Raw genomic sequence first — 15,420 nt, 5'->3', positions numbered from 1 at the left:
GGGATCATGAGTTACCTCTCAGCCCAGGCATGATGTAACCATTTTCCACACAGCCTTGTTTTGATTTGAGCCTGTGAAAACTAACAATTCATTTAGATTTTACCTAAAATCAACCCTTCCCCCAATCCTATAACTACAGCTCTGGTTTCTGGTGAAACACCCCATATTTTCACTAGTGTGTGACCTCCTTACTGAAGCAACAGGATCCTACCCTGATGGACAAAAATGCTCCTTGGCTTTATCTCCAGGATAAACATAGCTGCAAAGGAGTTCTCCTTAGACCTTGCCAAGGAAAAGAAGCAGCTGCAGTCATCAAAACTCCTGACAAGGGCCGTGTCCCTGTGTCCCACTAGTTAGTACACCAGAAGCTTGGAGGGGAACTCCTCTGAAACTCCCTACGGCACGCATTCCAGCCGTCTTTTTCACTCCCCTTCAGAGACTTCCTGCTGTGGAAAGCCATGCCCAGCTTTGCATATAAGACAGCATCGTCAGCTTCCTTTTAAAAAAAAAAATCTCTGCTGTGCTGCAAACCATAGATCTTTAAAACACAGCATTTTAAAAGAAGAAAATAGACCACGATTCAGTTTTACTTCTTTTTCCAGTGTTGTATTATAGCACTTATCCAACTGACCCTGTAGTATAGATTTTGCTTGCAAAATCTATACAAAAACAGATACATATTTTATTTATAGATAATTATGTATAAGTAGATGTCCATCTCTCTCAAACATCATTTAGAGCTAAAGCGGAAGGACTCACGATTAATACAACCTATTTTCCCTTGGAAAAACCCTACCCCCGGGCGCAAGGCACTGGGCTCTGTCCACTCCCGGGGGCCTCCATTGGCTTTGCTGAGGCTCGGAGGCTCTGCGCCACGGCGGGAGACCTCAAACAGGCCTGAAGATCCAGGGGCTCCTTCAGGACTGGGTCCCCCAGGGGGCATCAAGGACTTGCAGTTCCACTCCGAGCTTCACCGCAAGATCCAAGTGGCAAGTTCGATCATGAGCTTTGGCATTTCTGAGAAGCAGACAGGCCACGGGCTCTCAAACACTAAAGTCACTTAGTGACGGATGTCGCCCTGAGTAACCCAGTCAAGGGATCTCCACGGCTGTCCCTGCTTCGTGATGTTAGACGGAGGAGATGCGTCCGGTGACAACATCATTCTTCCAGCCCTTCTCTGTTGAAAGGAAATGGAGCGCCCATCTGCGCCACCACCTGTCCCATTGAGATGATGACACATTTTGGGAGACTTTCACATGAATGTTGCCATCCCATAAGAGCCTAGGTGGGGGTCTCTCTTCCCTCAGTGTTCCAAAGCTCTCCTTGGGCCTGGAAAAATGTGACTATCTCTAGGGACGCTGGGTTTCAGCAAGCCCTGTTTCATGCCCAGGGACTGAAATTGCCTTGGGATGGACTAGTTCCTAGTTTGGCCTGAAACAATCCCAGACTCTCAGGAAAAAATAAAGTGGGCAGATTCAAAGCTCCAAGGGGCAAGCAAATGAGCAGCAAGAAGTCTGTTGCCCAGGGGAGACAGGCCCCGCCCCTCATCCCATCCCCCACCCTTCAGCTGAACTCAGTGCAGGAAGAAGTTTCTGGTCCCAAGGGCAGCAGGAAAGGTTTTTCTGGGGCTTCCCATGGCCTGATTAGCCTAAGGGTGACTGACTCTGCTTTGTGTTCTAAATGCCATTCCCATGAGGCACAGGGAAGAGGCTCTGTAATTACCAAGTCTGTAGCAATACTGGATTCTCCCGGTAACTTGGAACCTTTATAAAGGGCAAAGCCCAGCCTCCTCTCCAGTGTCAGCTGCTGTAAAGCTCCCCAGACGCCAGCATGAGGCTCCATTACCTCCTCGCGACCCTCTTCGTGCTCCTCCTGTTGCCTGTGTCGGGTAAGCTGGGCCCCGGAAGCCGGAGGGGTGAGCAGATGGGAAGGATAGGATAGCCACTCTCTTCTGTCTCTCCCTCTCTCTGTCCCTCTTCCCTGTCTCCACACGATCAGACTAAATAAACTGTGTGGATTGCTCATGAGAACCCAGCACCGTGTCCTTTGGTGTGGAAGGAGTCTGAAAACCTTCCTGCACAATTCCCAGCCGTTTCTAAGCCATTATGAGTGAGTCACCAGCTCCTAAGTCCATCTCCTCACTGTTTTTCATGTGGAGGAAACAGAGAAAGCCTCTGTTAGGCGACTCTTCTTTTTCAATAAAGGCAAGAAATTTGATTTCGTCCAAGGACAGAAGTGCAGAATGTTGCTTTATAAATCTGTATAATTGGGACTTCCCTGGCGGTCCAGTGGTAAAGACTTCGCCCTCCAATGCTGGGGGTATGGGTTCAGTCCCTGGTCAGGAAGCTAAGATCCCACATGCCTTGGGGGCAAAAAGCCAAAACACAAAACAGGAGCAACGTTGTAACAAATTCAATAAAGACTTTGAAAATAGTCCACATCAAAAAAAAAAGAAAAAAGATTTCCATTAAAAAAATAATAATAAATTAATAAATAAATCTTTATATTTAAAGGGTAGAGTCTCTGGGTAACCAGAGAATTGCAGAAGACAGTAAGGCTCAGCCTGGACTTGGGGAACTGCAGTTTGGAGCACTCCATGCTTTGCCTTCTCAGCGGGAAGGTCCTCCAGGACATGTCCCTGAAAGCGCTACCCTCGGTTCACGGTTTTGAGGCAGCCCATCCAAAGCAGTTTTCAACATTGGATGCCTAATTTTCATCTTACCCTTGGTATCTATGGAAATAGGATAAAAGGATGAAGGAAGGAAGGAAGGAGAGAGGGAGGGAGAGAGGAAATGGGGAGGCTGAGACCTGAGATAACTGATTAGATGTTAGAAATTATGTTGAAAAGCCCTTGTTTTATCAGTTTTGTTTTATGGTGATAATCCAACACGTAGAACAGTAGCAGGGAGGGAGGGAGGAAAATGAGGTAGGACAACAGGAGTGTAAGAAAGATACAAAGGCAGATGGTCAGAAGGAAGCCACAAAGGGAGGGGTAAAGGAAGGATGACACAGACCAGATCTGAGAGAATTCTGAGATAGTAGAGACAATATTACACAAGCGTTTCTTTTTTTCTTAACCATTGTTATTTTCAACTGTAAGTTATTTCGATATTGAGTTCTCTTTAAACAATTCTTTCACTTTCGGCTGCATCTTTTGCTCCTATCTCAGCTCGACTACTTGATCAAATGAGTTGGAAGACAAAACGATAAAAATGGACACCTGCTGGCTCTTTCTGACTCTGAAACCACTGGCATGGTGTGAAAGCTGGCGTAGCATAGCTTCGAGGTGGTCCTTGCTCTCGTGATGGAGCTGACCCCGCACAGAACCCTCCTTACGTCCTAGTTTCCTCAGTCACACGTCAGAGCCTCCCACAGTCTGGTTCTGGAAAAGTCCACTGGAGCCTCGGCAGTGCCGGTCACTGTCTGCAGGCTGGATCCACATCATCCTAGACCTACGTCTTGTTGTCATGATGGCATAGCCACAGCCTCGGGAAACAAAGCCCCTGGGCACTCACTCAAAGGGGACACAGGTGGCCTTTCTGAGACCGTGCTTTTATTTCTGACACTCTTTTGCCTTCTTCATTTTCTTTTTAGGTTTTACTCAATTAACAAGAAGTCGTCACAGCTGCCATTGGAATGGAGGTGTCTGTACACTGTTCCAGTGCCCTCCAAATATGAGACAGGTCAGCACCTGTTTCTGGCACTGGGTAAAATGCTGCAAGAGGAGATAATAAGAAGGCGAAGAAACGGCTGTGACAGAAGTGGTCAGAAACTGCGCCCTTCAAAAAATCATATAAAATTTAAACCAGATTCAACTTCTATGTTCAAAGGCAAAGACTCTAGGCCTCTGGCCAGTGCGGTTGTTGTGTGGTGTGTGATTACAGGCGACCACCGAAACCCTTGAGGGCGCTCTCCTAAGCTCCCCGTACTAACCATCTGGGACACCACAGTGGCATGCTCCTGTTCCTTGGGGCCACCTGACCTTCCCCAGCCCCCCTTTGTGCTGTCCAATGATGTGTGCTTTGTCCTTCCTGCTTCCCGCCCCAGGGTGCCCCTACCTAACCCACATCACCCCTCAAGCACACACCCCGTTGGTCCAGTCCCACCAGATCACCACCTCCCTCGGGAAACCACAACCGACCTGCCCAGGGGGAAACCCCTCTCTCCTCTGTTTTCCCCAAGTCCCCACTGCCTTTTGGTTTACGCTTCTTACTTATATGCCTTGTGCACATGTGGATAAACTTCTAATTCTCTCCTGGGCTATGAGATCTCTACGGGCGTGGACTTTGTCCTGTGCACGTATGTGCTGGTCACTGAGGGGAGACATTGCTTCATAAACTATTATCAATTGAATGACAAAGCTGACTTGGACAAAGCATGTCTCTCCATGTGGACATGATGCAATGCAAGTAAATGCTGTGGAAAAACAAGTCCTTACGGAAAGCACAATTCAATGAAGGCAATATACCGCGGAACACAGGAAGAAGGGACTGAACACCAAAAGAAAGAGACCGTAGACAGCAAGGGGAAGGATGAGGATGCTGACCTCACCCTGCTCTCAATTCCTCCGGAGGGTTTGGTGGTTAAATCAAGAACCCTGCTGATTTATCCTGCATGTGTGAGCAGCTCTCTGGCTCTTTACACTAACTTTTCACTCAATGCAAGTTGAGGTCACCAATGTGATGGTGTTAGGAGATGGTGCCTTTGGGAGGTCATTAGGTCATGAGGGTGGAGCCCTCATGGGTGGTATGAGTATCCTTATGAAAAAGACTCCAGAGAGATCTCTTGCCCCTTCTGCCATGCGAGGACACAGGGAGAAGGCAGCCGTCCACCAGACACCTGCTCTGTCTTGATCATGGACTTCTCAGCCTCCCAAACTGTGAGAAGTAAATGTCTGTTGTTTATAAGCCACCCAGCCTGTGGTGTTTTTGTTTTAGTAGCCCAAATGGACAGACACATGACAAATGAGAATTAAAGTTACAGATGGAATTAAGGTACCTAATCAGTTGGCCTTAAAATAGGGAGATTATGTTGGATTACCTGGATGTGCTCATTGTCATTTCATTACAAGGAAGCTTAGATGTGGAAGAGGGAGGTAGGTCAGTGTCAGAGAGATGCAACATGAGACACACTAAACCAGCCATTGTTGGCTTTGCCAATGGAGGAGGGGCCACAAGCCAAGGAATGTGGGCAGCTTTAAAGCTTGAAAAGGAAGGGAAAGATTCTCCCTTAGAGCCTCCAGAAGGAACACGGTCCTGGTGACACCTTGATTTTAACCCAGTGAGACCCATTTGGGACTGTTGATCCTCAGAACTGCAAGGTAATAAATATGTGTTGCTTTAAGCCACTTAACTTGTGGCAATTTGTTACAGTAGCTACAGGAAACTAATATACCAGTAGTTTAAAATCATGCATTGAGCATAAAATGAGCAGCTCAAAAGATCCAAACCTGCGTTTGTTTCATGGAGGAAAAAAATGATAAAAACTGTCAACGTTTTACCCAACTTTATATTTTTTTCACAGAAATGCCCATGATTCATACGCCAACTTCCCCTCCCACAGTAAGTGCCCTGGATTCAATGTTACAAGAGGGACCCATTTATTTCAGATTCGTAGTTTGGGTTTATTGTGAACAAGTCCAGCCTTGGATGGGGGCGTGGGGGGCAGGGACATGCTCTTTGCATTCTGTGATTTCACACATCTTCCAGGAAGATCCTTACCCCCAAAAGATATTTCCACAATAGAACTGACAAGGAATAAATCTACGCTATTGAAGGTTGATTCCTACGATTCAAGGTTAAATTCTTTATTAATCCATCACATATCCCCCAAAGAGCTATCCTAACAAAAACAGTACAAACTGCTTCCCCACAAAACATTGAGTTGTCTTCAATGCCTTCAAATGTCACCTGAGTTCTGGACTTGAATGATCATAATGTATGAATAACCTGAGGTCACAAAACTGCATTCCTAGAATCTTCATTTGCATAAAAATGACTCCAAGGAAGTGACAACCCATTCAGGTACTTTGACCCAACGTCCTCTTTCTCAGAAGATGAGAAACGAGACGCCATCCAAGCTCATCATCTCTATAGAATTTAGTCAATGATGAATTTAAGATGCTGTTCACAGGAACCTTAATATTGCATAAGAATTCAACTGTCATGCAGTCATTTACCTGTTGAAGGAAACCCACATTCCCTCCCTTCTCTCAGCACCAAAAATTAACCTATTCTGTCCTGTCAAACACCAAGAGTATCTATGGAGATTCTTGGACTAACTGAGTCCTGATTCATATCCAGGCTCAAATATGCCCCAGGCATACTGGACTGAAAATCATTTTGGCCTCATTCTGTCTCCCGTATGTTGTCGGGAGGACAAGGAATTGGGGGTGTAAGAGTATCACAATGGGAACAGTTTAAACACAGGCCACATGTCCTGGGATGGCTACCAAATAGAGACAGATTCAACCTGGCTCAAACTCATCCATACCCAGTGTCAGAAGGAATCCATTTATGGATTAGCTTTCTGCATCCCAAATGGAAGCAGAATGGCATTTGCTCATAAGCTTCTTTACATCTGGTTCAGTGGATCTGTTACATGTTCTAAGAGCATGCCATTAGAGCCAGAAGGAAAGATGCAAACATCACTTCTGCCAGTAACCTGGTTCTCTTAATCTTAATAAAAACTGGAAAAAAAATTCACCTTGCTCTTCATCCTTGGCTAGTCACTGGCATTTAGCTGTCTCAAACCCACAGGTTGATGCATAGGAGAAATAGGAAGGCCCTCTCTGTCTCCTGGAGTTGGTGGGGAGGTGCGTCTGCAATTGCTCCTCATTGTCATTCCTTATTCCTGACCAGTGAGGTCAGACCCAACCCTGGACTCTGTCCAGGGCAGCAGAACTGGTCTTGGATGGCTTGGGGGAAGACAGTTAATCTCTTTGGGTTTCATCTTCTAAAATGAGTCAGTATCTGGCACCCATGTCTCAACTCGTCTTCTGCATGTGGCACACGATGTTTCCCAAACACGCTCTTCCAGAACCATGTGCTTCTCCCATCAGGAGGTAGGGTCCCTGTCCCCCTCCCCTGGAACCCGAGAGGGCCTTGGTGACTTCCTCAACTAAAAGGATGGTCACCGTGATGTTAAGAGCCTCTGATGTCATGAAGGGGGTAAAGCTATCACTTGGCTTTTTTTCCTCCCCAGCACATGTGCCATGAGAGCCCTGAGGCACTGTGTAAGAAGCCCGCCTTGCATTGAAGTCACTGCTTGAGAGACCACGAGGAGAGATCACCTGGAGAAACAAAGATGCCCAAGATGATGTTCCGGTCCCCAGCTAGGTGCCATCCCGGCCCAGGTGCCGGGTGTGTGCATGAGCCTTGAGATAATTCCAGCCCCATCCAACTGCCAACCCATGAGCATCTGACAGCTCCAGACACCTAGCTGAGTCCAATTTATCCCCAGAATGGTGAGAGATAATAATAAAGTAAAAATTTTTAAAAGAACTAGGTTTGGGGGTGACTGGTTTTGCAGCAATAGATGGCAGGAACACACCCTTCCCCTCTTTACACCCACCTCCCAGCCACGCAATCACAGATGGAGACATTCACTCTTGGCGAGATGGCTTCATGCAGCCTCAGAATCTTTCGCAACACAGCACTCCCGAAACAGTCAGTCATCACGGCCAAACTAGACTAGACTTCCTGAACTGGAATGGCTGTAATGTATCTTCCAGCTCTGACATTCTAGTAAATTGGTATCTCCCAAGCAGAGAGAGGAATTCACAAACCATGGGGGAAAAGAAACCAATAGTGTTAACAATGACAAATAGAAACACATTCATTTCAGATACTAAGTGTCTACAATGGGCCAGGCACTCAGATAGGCAGCAAGAATGGAAAAGAGATGCCTATGGACCAGGAAAGGTCTAACCTTGAGCTGAGTACTATTGCTCTGATGCCTAAGCCTGTGCTGTCTTATATACAGTAGACACTAGCCATGGGTGGTTATTTAACTTTTAATTTTAATTAATTAAAAGTAAATAGAATTTAAAATTCAGATCCTCAGTCACACCCGCCACATTTCGAGTGCTTGATAACCACATGTGGCCAATGGCTGCCATATTGGTCATCACAGATGTAGAACATGTCCATCATCACAGAAAGTCCCATGGGACAGCATTGCCCATTGGTCTCAGCAGTTCTCTCCCAATGAGACAAAATAGTGAGGCAGAGTTACACAAGGTAAGGAAAATGGAAACTAAGTGCTGTTTTAGTGCCTGCATAGTTGCCTTCAATGTTTATGCTTAAGCAGCATTTTATAAATTATCTTACTTTCTCCAATTGGAGAGGAGCTTCCTAGAATAAACGTTTTGATTCTCAGTGCTAAATCAGTCTGATGTTTCCTCATGGCTTTTGGTTGTTGTTTTGGTTAAGATACTTATTTCTTAAACTCGGAAGCCTTATGTTACTACTTAAAAATTATATGCTGTGGGCGTGAAGGGTATAGCACCAAAGATCCCAAACCCAGATTTGTTCAGTGAGCCCAGACAAAATAATGGGCAATAGCCAATATTGTTGAATATTGTACACATTTTTATATTTATTTATTAACACAAAAGCCCAGGGTGTACCTGCCAGCTTCCCCTCCCTCAGAGGGTCCCTGGGCTCAGTGTCATGTGAAAGGCTCTCCTTTCAAGACTGAACTTTGGGATTTATTGGGTGGAGATCAAACCTCAGGCTGAGGGGCAGAGCATGCTGTCTGTGCCCTGTGGTTTCACGGGTTCCACAAAGATTCCTGCCCCAAAATGCAGGAAGGAGTAAAATCATTCCATTGGAATTTTATTCCTATCACCCAAGTCTTCATTGTCTGTAGGGTTACATTAAGTTTTCTCAATCTCTTCCTTAGCCACACACACAAAATTTATGTGATAGCTTGAAAGAGATCCTATAAATCATATTTTCAAACATTAATGTTCTTAAAAAACCCTTCGATAATTTTCCTTTGCCCAGGAATTAAACCAAAACTTTATTTTATCTGTTTCCCAACATTCAAGCTTTTCCTTGACTTTCCGAGTCCTTATTCTACTTCTTCTAGTTTGAACGTTTCATTTTTGTTCCCAGTTCTGAGTTCTTGTTCATTTTCCTCCTTTTAATTCCATGGCTGTAGTTGTAACTCAGTCTCATGCCTCCTGTATCTGACATCCCTTTTATTCTTAACCTTTATTCTTCAGCTTATTTTATTATCATACAACCTTTGTCTGGTTTTAAGTGTGATTTGGCTGTACTGTTTATTAGACTTTTATCATATTCTTTAGTGGAATTTCAATTTTTAACTTTTTCTTAACTTTTAAGTTTTATCCTAAAATATCTGTCAATGTTTTATTGCCATAACATTTCTAAGTGTCTTATTATGACTCTTGCAAGGGAGGAACACTCTTCTGATTTCAGTAGCAAGAAGAGGGTGGCTTTTCCATGTGAATCATGAACTAATGGGCTCATGCTCTGGTCCAAGGCAAACCTTTCCACCTGGATCCTGCATCTCGTTTCCCTTGCTTACTCGTGGGCGAGACCCAAACCAGCTCTACCCCTTGTCCCCTTCTACTGAATCTATAAAAACTAGAAGCAACCAAACACCTCTTCCTTGACACTATAGCATTCAGCAGCTTGATCTTGTTTGTGCTTAGTTTTTCAGCAAAACCCTTTGGAAGGCGTGTCTGCAGACCCCACTTCCTCTCATCCCTCTCAGGGGGGTTTCATACCACTCCACCACTCCACCAAGATGACTCCTGTCAACAGGGGATCATAATACATCCTTTATGACCTCACTCAGCCCTTCCTCTGTCCACTGTTGATCTGACCCCTAATTATGTGGCAACGGACAAGTGTTCTCAGGTGTCCCTGCCTGAATGCGCAGGCAGCAGACAGCCTGAGGAGGGTGAAGAAGCCAACTGCAAGGTAGGTTTTCAGGAGAGAAACATCCGTGGTTGAAGAAGGGGTGGGAATACATGCATATTTAGGGAGTCAATAAAAAGGATAGCTTTCGGTATAAAAGTATAGGAGATGGAAATGTGGACACAAGTTTTTAGTCTATACTTTCTTTTCTATTTATTATTATTATTATTATTATTATAAAAGTAGTACTGATGCTGGGGCCAAGGAAGTAAAACCCTCACAGCTACTCTGTAGAATTAAGTATGACTTACTTAAGCAGATTATTACAAACACTTATTCTATTTTTAAGTCAACATCACTAAATTAAAGTAGATCTCCACTTAGTGAAAGATTCAAATGCTGATCAAAAGATTACAAGCGAAAACCTTTTAATGCTAAGTTGCTTCTGGACAGAGAGAAAATGTCAGAACATATTCAGTTTATTTAAGATGGAAGAGAGGTGGATGAGTGAAGACTAGATACTATGGCATACCTTGACATATTATATTGGGAATGGGTGAGTGGGAGTCTGTGCTCAGAAACACTTTTGGATAAAGCAGGTTAATGGGCTCTCACCAGACCCTCAAAACCCAAAGATTATGTCTGAGCCTTTCTTTCTTTTCTCCCTCCCTCCTTCCCTCCCTTATTTCCTCCCTCCATCCATTTATCCATTCACCCATAAATTGATTCTTCCATACTAGGACCTATTCATATAAACAAATATTTGACTACCTGATCTATGCCAGGCACTGTTCAAGGTGCTGAGAATGTGAGATAATAAAACAGGACTTGTTACTTTAGAAATTTACATATAGTGAAAAAGAGAGCTATAAACACTACAAAGCAAAACTGAGATGAAGAGAAGGAAGAGATGGAGAGAAATTTCAATGGTTTACCTTGTATACTTCTGTGCTTTTAGCTCAAGAATACATTGATATAATACCTCCAGCCCTTAAAGCCTCACCTGGTGGTGGTCTGTACAAGAGCTTGGCATGGTAAGCTTGCTTAAGATGGATCAATTCTCCCCTTAAAATGGTAGCAAAAAATTTTTGAGAGTAGAAATGGAGAGATCATTTCAACTTCCAAAATTCCTTTCCTTTTTAAATTCTAAAACGTGTGAGGGGGTGGTGTTTATTCTGACAGGAGAAACGGACAGGAGCAGAGACATGCAGTAAAGGTGAATGAATGAATGATCTGCTAAAAGAGTTCAGTTTTTATTGATTTTTCTCAAAAAAAAAACCCCACCAAACTTCAGAGCCATAAGCAGAAGTGAGAATCAATGCAGAAACACTGGACATCCTCAAGTTACGCTCAGGCCCTAACCGAACATCTTTATTAGGAATATAAGCCTTTTCTCTCTAGCTGAATTTTTCAAACTCTTTCCCAGATCACCTGCCCCCATTGATGTGTGCCATCAGACACTGCCAGTTCTACCTGGAATCCTGAAAATTCCTTTCCCATCATGAGGCTACTACACCTTCTCTTTCTCTTACTTGTATGTCTTATCCAGACAACACCAGGTAAGCTGTGGATCCAGCTGGTAGGATGATGTATGGTGGATGACCTTGGAGCCTGGAGTAGGGAAGGTCAAGTTGATTCATCATCCAGTGATGTGCTGAAATATGTAACAACTGAACAATATCATATCTGAAAGAAGCATAGCGTATACAACACGCTCCATTTTACAAATAAGGAAAGAGAAGCTTAAAGAAATGAAAAATATTCTCCCGTGATTGCCCTTAATTAGTTGGTAGTAAACCTATAAGTAGTAATGATGCTAGACAACAGTCTCAGGGGACTTTACAGCTTACAAATCATTTCCGTGTGAATAACAGCAACACTAATACAATAGCAAATAATATTGACCACTTCCTCTTTATCAACACAACAAAATTTTTCATGTGTTTTCCCAAATGTATTCCCCATAACAATATTTATAGGGTAGGTATTTTTAGCCCCATTTTACAGATGAGATTAAGAAATGAAGTAACTTGTTCAAAGTCGTGCAGGTTGTATGTAAGGAAGACTTTAACTCAAGCCCGGGTGGGTTTGATTCCAAAGCCCATGTTTTTATTAAATATTCAACAACCCCAGAAAACAGATTTACTTACTGGATTATATATAAACAACAAGTGTTTTTAGCTTGAGTATGATCCATGCAGCACTTGGGTCATACTTATACTAAAAGATTAATTGTTGTTCATCTGAAATTCAGTTAAACTGAATGTCCTGCATTTTACCTGGCAAACCTATGCATACGTCAGCACGTGCCAAGCTATGCTGTGGTGACAGCAACCTCCAAATCTTAGCATCTTAAAAGAGCAGAAGTTTAATTCTTGCTCAAATGATACCAACCCATGACGGCCACGGGGCGCTCTACTCACCGTAGCTGCTCCGACCCTCCTGTCGCAGCAGCTACCATCGTGAAGGCTGCTGGTCTCTGTGTCAAAGGCAAGAACTCTGAGGACTCTCATGATGGCAATTAAGGGCTCCAGCCCTGTAGGGAAACAGCAGTTCTGCTCAAAATCCATTAACCAAGCAAGTCCTAGGCCCCCTTAATCACATAAAAGGTAAATCCCACTTTGTGCCAAGAAGACAGAGACTCAGACCTATTTGGTGAATAGCGTAATGAAGTTAAACAACAGACAGACAGATATAGATGTGGATGTGGGTGTGGATATGCATATAAATATAGACACAGATGAAGATGGAGATGTCGGTATTGACATACATGATATATTCATATTTATATAATATGAATAATAAGGTTAAATATATGGATATGACATATTCATATACATTCATTCATATTTACAATATGAATATAAATCTATATGAATTACATTTATAATAGCATTTATATCATTATTTTTACCTTGCCTTCTTATGAAAAATTAGGAGAATCTGCAGCTCCTAAAAGAAAACTATCATTATTTGTGGTGGGGCAGGATTCAGAAGCCAGGTCTCCCAATTCCTGGTTGAGTATGCTTTTCCCATCACAACATAGTTCCCCTAAAAGCTATGAACTCGGATGGAAACTCTTCTTATTCATTGTTTCCTCATGACTCTCTGTCGCTTGCTCTCTTGACATTAGACATTATTTAGGTTCTCTCTCCTCTCGCATTGCTTTCTGCTCACTACGTGCCATGGCTGCGACATTTACAATATCCATGCAGCCCTCATTGCAGCGACATAGAAGGCACAGTATTTAGGAGTGAGAATTCTCACCACCACACTTAGTGTCTAATTTGTGCTGTGTGCTTGTAAGATTTTTCCCTTTTGGGAAAGAGGAAGGCACTTGAAACTTTTATGAACATGTGAAATGAAGTATGTCCCTAATTTGTGGCACAATTAAGTTACTTGCTTTCTCTGACCTAAAGTTTCTCCATCTGAAGAGGAAAGACACTATACCACAGAGGTCAATACGTTTTTTCCGTAAAGGGTAGGGCAGGTAATACGTATCTTAGGCTCGGTGGGCTAGGAAGTGTCTATCATGAGGACTCATCTCTGTTGCAGAGTGAAAGTGACCACAGACACATAAGACCTCAGAACGGTCTTATGGCCCCTTCTGAGTTTTTTCTACAATTAAAAAAAAAAGTAAAAAACATTCTAAGCTTGTAGGTCACGCCAAAACAGGGAGAGGGTCAGTTGTGTCCCTGTGGACTGTTGTTTGGAGTTCCTTGCTATATAAGATGAATTTTGGTAGCTTGGTTAAACATGCCTTTTTTTCTTTGTTTTTCTTTCACCTCCCCTTCCTTTTCAGGGAATGGAAAAAAGATGAAAAACCCTGAATGTGAAAAAATGGGTGGTGTCTGCAAACATCAAAAAACCCATGGGTGCATCATCCTGCCTGCAGAATGCAAAAGTCGGAAGAAACACTGCTGCAGAGCCTAGTTTCAGCACCAAGCATCCCCAGAGCAGCACGAGACACTCGCCACCACTGATTTCTGCTTAATAAAAGCATCACCACTCACATGGACCCTGCGTGGGTCTTTCTGAGGGCATGGGAGGTCACGAATTGGATGGAGAGATTTGAGTTCTAAGTCTGGTCACACCACTCATTAGCTGATTAACATTGGACAGGCCTTTCCTTTTCTAGGTCTCAGTCTCTGCACCTGTAATTACTGAAATGGATGTTCTCCAAGCCACCTGTAATCTGTTAATATATGTCTATACATGTATGGATTGGGGATAGGAGCTTTGAGTGTGTGTGAGTGTGTGTGTGTATTATAGTATGAAAAGTCACTGAGGTTTTGTTCTCACTTTGTTCTCATTTTCATACCCTTAATGACTCTTGGGTATCAAGCAATGGCTCCCAATTGATTATTGAAGAGCCAGGAAATAAGTTGATCTGAAGGGCCTGAAGGTGCAGAAAGATTTAAGCTGGCACTTAGGCATCAACCCGTAGCATTGGAACTCAGACAACAGAGATCAACCCACTGTTTTTTCAGAAAAACCAAGATTTAGTGAGGTAACGGTTATTTTCTTCTCTCCAAAGGTGCCTTTCCAAATAGTGAGATTCCTTTAGAACCATTTTCTTAGAACACAAGGAATTGTTTTCAGAACAGATAAGACTGGAGTTGTACAGCAGAAACCTTCTGATTAGGCTGGGAAATTCAATCTTCAGCAATAATTTAGTATCTCCTGTTTTGAAACAGTCAGGATACAATTTCTTAGTCATCTTTTTTCTTATCAACCTTTTTTTTTTGGAAACAAATCAAACTCTCATACACTGCCGCTGGGGCTGCAAAATGCTAAGGCTACTTTGGAAAATAGTTTGGCTGTCTCTTGTAAAGTTAAGCATATGCTGACCATATGACTTGAGAGAATAAAAATGTATGTTCATGTCAAAAAGCTGTATGCACACGTTTATAGCCGCTTAATTTATAATTGCCAAAAATGGTAAACACAGATGTCCTTCAACTAGTGAATTCATTTTGATACATCATACCATAGAATATTATGTAGCCATAAAGAAATGCTTGACTCATTAATATCATGGAGGGATCTTAAAGGCCTTCTGCTGAGTTAAAGAAGCCAGATGTAAAGGCTACAGATAGTTTGATTCCTTTTACATGACACCCTTGAAGAGCAAATCTGTAGCGTTAGAAGCCAGACCAGTGGCTGCTCAGGGTTAGGGGGTCCCAGGAGGGGTGGGCTATGAAGAGTAACCTGTATAGAAGTGTGGTAGTGCATACACAGCTCTCTGCATTTGCAGATACCTTAGAACTCTACACCACAAAATTTGAATTTGACTCTATGTAAATCAAAAAAAAAAGAATCAACTCGATGTGGACAGAAAAACAGCATGCAGACTGTGACGAATATAAACTTATAACCCTGGTCTAATCATGAGAAAAATATCAAACACAAACTGAGGGGTAGTCTACAAAGTATCTCAATGGTACTCCTCAAAACTGTCAAAGTCATCCAAAAAAATGTCTGAGAAATTGTCACAGCCCAGAAACTATGGAAAGATGGTAACTAAATG

At 43.1% G+C, this 15,420-nt stretch overlaps 1 long non-coding RNA gene across 2 annotated transcripts; it reads left to right on the top strand.

Moving 5' to 3' along the window:
* Positions 1-1,595: 1,595 nt before the first annotated feature.
* LOC118887852 lies at positions 1,596-13,818 on the top strand. Of its 2 annotated transcripts, none has more exons than XR_005018175.1 (4): positions 1,596-1,888; positions 3,595-5,561; positions 7,204-7,465; positions 13,693-13,818. It is a non-coding gene; the product is annotated as an uncharacterized LOC118887852 (long non-coding RNA). The 2 variants fall into 2 exon arrangements; XR_005018174.1 differs by lacking the exon at positions 13,693-13,818 and adding an exon at positions 9,683-9,815.
* The last annotated feature ends 1,602 nt before the right edge of the window (positions 13,819-15,420 follow it).

This window comes from Balaenoptera musculus, chromosome 21, assembly GCF_009873245.2.
Source record: "Balaenoptera musculus isolate JJ_BM4_2016_0621 chromosome 21, mBalMus1.pri.v3, whole genome shotgun sequence".
NCBI lineage: Eukaryota > Metazoa > Chordata > Mammalia > Artiodactyla > Balaenopteridae > Balaenoptera > Balaenoptera musculus.
The sequence above is the reverse complement of the archived record's forward strand: the minus strand, read 5'-3'. Positions and strand labels throughout refer to the sequence as shown.